Source organism: Siphateles boraxobius, unplaced genomic scaffold, assembly GCF_051911475.1.
Source record: "Siphateles boraxobius isolate OS27281-9 unplaced genomic scaffold, OSU_SipBor_1 31, whole genome shotgun sequence".
NCBI classification, from domain to species: domain Eukaryota; kingdom Metazoa; phylum Chordata; class Actinopteri; order Cypriniformes; family Leuciscidae; genus Siphateles; species Siphateles boraxobius.
In genome coordinates this window covers 2129919-2133853 of record NW_027508931.1, presented here as the reverse complement: position 1 = coordinate 2133853, position 3935 = coordinate 2129919, and the positions used below count along the sequence as shown (strand labels likewise).

At 36.9% G+C, this 3935-nt stretch overlaps 1 long non-coding RNA gene across 2 annotated transcripts; it reads left to right on the top strand.

The window, feature by feature from the left end:
- Positions 1-279: 279 nt before the first annotated feature.
- Positions 280-3384, top strand: LOC143759231 (uncharacterized). 2 transcript variants are annotated; one of them, XR_013186052.1, is made up of 4 exons: positions 280-337; positions 1430-1546; positions 1838-2434; positions 2694-3384. It is a non-coding gene; the product is annotated as an uncharacterized LOC143759231 (long non-coding RNA). The 2 variants fall into 2 exon arrangements; XR_013212197.1 differs by having other exon boundaries at positions 286-337; positions 2329-2434.
- Positions 3385-3935: the final 551 nt, after the last annotated feature.

Below are 3935 nucleotides of genomic sequence, written 5' to 3'. Positions count from 1 at the left end.
AGGAGACCCAAGTTGAAATCTTTAAATACAAACACTATTTACATCTTAGGTAACTAATGAAAATGTGAACGCGGGATATGATCGTGATATGAGGAGGGGAAATCAGAGCTACGTGGTGCATAATCTATTATTTAGCAAGAGAAATCACATTCATTTTTGGATGACATGGAGATGTATGTGTTTGGCAGAAACAATTATTGTATGAATAACCCCTGCAGCTAATTCTGTGAAGGTTATCATTGAGCTCCCAGACCAACTACAGGCTCCTGTGTCTCGCAGGGTTCTCCGTCAGCAGGGGAATGTCAGCTGCATCACAGTTTGTGTCGTCTGTTTCAAGGTACGCCGTGATCTTCATGTCAGCAGAGGTGCTGAGACAAATAGGTTTGGAATTGAACTTCTGTTGTCATAAGTCATTAAATGATGGTGACAAACCAAGGTAAGCAATTATAGCTCACTGAATCACATTCATGAGGACATCTTCAAGAATGTCAAAAATCTGCCAATGTATTAATTGCATTTGTGTCTCGTGATATTACAGTTTTGGCTGCAGTCCTGAATTCTGATTAAATTCATTTTAGCGGGGGAAATAATTTTCTTATATAGAAAAGGATCACTTTTAAGAGTGTAATGCAATTTCATCCCGAATGAAACCATCATGTGAATCTCTTGTAGATATAAAATAATAATATTTATGTTTATTTATATATTATTTAAACTCACAATTAGTTGTACATGTTCAATGCACGAATGCCTTTGTATTAAGTCTATAATATATAGTAGAGGAAACAATAGTTTTGAGTAAATGCTATATATCAAATTAAATCGGATTCAGATGACAATAGTTTGTCATTTAATATCCATTAACCTGATCAAATTAGAATCAAGAAGTGAAATGTTGCATCTCAAAATAGTTTTTTGTCATGTAAATCCTTTATATTTTATATTTGACTGAGCTCAGGATAAAGGTTGTCATTTATGATGGTTATTTCATCCCCGTACTTTCCAAGTGTTGTTGTTACAACTGACCCTGTGCTACAACCATTCCTGGTCTTCCCTATATAGCCTTTGATAGTTAGTAAGTATATTTTAATGGAGATTTCCCTTATTGCATCATGTTAGCATAGCATTATCAGACTGAAAAATGAAAATGGATTTAGTGCAATTGTTAAAGCCTTAGTGATTTCTGTGTATTATAATTGCTGACCTCACACCACTGAGGCTGGAATTACTTGGTGCTTTTTTCACATGCTATTGGGTGCTGAGAGTGGTTCTTATAGAGAGGGGAAAAAGCCATTAAAAATCTATTAAAGCAGATCTTTTTACCCAGAGGGGAAAGCCTTCTCATTACTAAGCAGATTGGAAGGGATGACAAGTGGCTGTATATTTCTTTTTTATTTTCCTTTCTTCTTCTTTTTTTTGTTGTTGAAAGACCAGCTGAAAGGCAGCATGCCCACTGTGCCAATCAGTACTGCTTCAGCTACAGGCTGCAGGTGTTTCCAGCGCTGTCAGTCATGCGAGGCACTGACCCTCTCAAGTCTGGATTCAGGCAAGTGATTCACGATTCACGAGGAACAATTCCTCAAGGCCGTCTATGAAGCGCTCTTTAGTTCGTGTTTAAATAAATGCAACATTAATTAATGCAGAAGTTCATTAAAGAGTTGTTCATTTGAAGTGCGGAGGATGTTATTTAGGAATGCATGGTAAAAACGTGCTTTATGTTAATGGCTCATCATCTGACTGACACATCCGTGTAAATGCATCCCGTCTGAATTCATGTTTTCTGTTTTGATATTTTCGAACATTTAGCTTAATGCATTGTTTTTGGTTCTTCTTCCAGCTGATTACAACTTCGCTTTTGCTTCTCCCTTGGAGCTTGGAAGATGCCTCGCTCATATTTACTGTTTACAGTGTTGACATTAAGAATAATGGATACTAATGGTGTCTCCATGAATTATTGTGAGAGTTAAATGAACTCTCCATTTTATTATATATTATGCAGTATTTAAAGTTTTGGGTCATTAAAAACCAGACGGCCCCCTCCCCCCACCCCAAGTTTGTCTTTTACCCCCTGCCAGTGTGCAGTGATGCCCTTGTTGCCACAGGCTACATCATATCTGTTCTTCAGAAAAGCATTATTACAATATTCTGAACTAATGCTTTGTTTTTGATTCTGCATTCAGATACTGTTGTAGTTTTACTGGAGGAGTCTACTCTAGTCTAAGGAACTTGACGACGGTGCTACGACTTGTAGTATGAATCTTGTAAAGTTTATGTGGTCCAGTCTAGCTTTCACTTTCTTGTATTTTTTTTATTTTATTTTTAATGTAGGCTTTACTTATTTCACACTTATCCCCTTCTCGAATGTGTATCGCGAAAGTTCTGCTGTTTCAAGGGCACAATCTCTCCCCCTGGAGGTCAACGGCATCTACCAAAGGTCAAGGTTCAGTTTTATTCCTCTTAGAAATGTGTATGTGTGTGTGTCTGCCTTCTATACATCCATATGCATGCATTCTCATAGTTACAGCATGAATCGTGAAATTCAGTGAAATAGCCATCTGCTTTAAATACACTTTTTCAGAGAGCAAGCAGCAAAAAGCAATCTTTTACAAAGGAAAAAACATGGAGGAAAGAAAGTGAAATAAATCATTCCTGTTATCCACTTTGATACTCATTCTCTTTTTTTCCCCCCTCAGATGTGATGTTAGATCTCCAATCTTTCTGCAAATGAGCCCTGGCTCTCTGTAATGGCTTTCTGCTTCTCATGGGAAGTGCGAGTCGTACGTTCGACCCAAAAGCTGCTGATTGAAGAGGAAAATGTAATACAGGTGTAAAGCAGACTTGATGGGGGTCTTATGCAAGGGTTATGAATTTTAACCATTTTCATCTACACACTTGTATGTACATACATATCCAATTGGATATGAATGTGCTGGCTGGACTGTTTGCTGCTCCGCAGAGACCGAAGGGTTTCTGCTGGGCTGTCGCTAATTCCAGATGAGAGGATTGCTATTATGCTAAATTAATAGGAATTAAGGAGGATTGAGTTGGTTAAGCAAGCACTTGATTAAGCTTTGCACAGCCCAGCAGCTTCATGAATGAAGTTGACACAGACTGTGACTGTACAGGACAAAAGAGCTTGGACAGAGGTGATTGCTTACATTTTTTTTCCTTTCAATTTGGCTAATTAGACATTATACAATATTGCTTGTTTGTTTGTTCATTTAGTGATTGTTAATTATTGTTGTGTTTTTAGATTATAACAGTGATTATTATTTTATTTATGCCTTGAAAAATGATTTTGTGATCTAAAAATAAGATTTTTTATATTTTTATTTTGGGCTATTTCTGATTTCTGAGAAAAGTAAAAATATGTTTTGTTTCCCTTATTGTTTACAGCATTGTTTCCTTTTGAAATCTCAGGCTTGTGATGGCATTTGTGGGCATTATTTTTCATAGATCCACCAAATGGAGCCAGTTGTAAAAGTTACAATCCCCCTGTACGTTTAATGGGTTAGTTCACCCAAAAATGAAAATTCTGTCATTAATTACTCACCCTCATATCATTCCAAACCTTTAAGACTTTCGTTCATCTTTAGAACACAAATTAAGATCTTTTTGATGAAATCTGAGAGCTTTATGTCCCTCCATTGGCAGCTACGCACATGACACTTTGACGCTTCAAAAAGTTCATAAAGAGATCGTAAAACTAATCCATGTGAATTAAGCGGTTTTGAATTTTTGCCTTTTATTCACATATAAACATTGGTCAGCAAACATGAACAGAAGTTCAACCGGACTTGCTTAACACACGAGAACAAACCTCTTGCAGAAGCTCAAATGTGCTGCGTCACACACAAGAATGAACCTCATTGGTTCTTGCACGTCAAACAAAAATGCTTGAACTTCCGTTTACCATAACTGATGTGTGAGTTGAT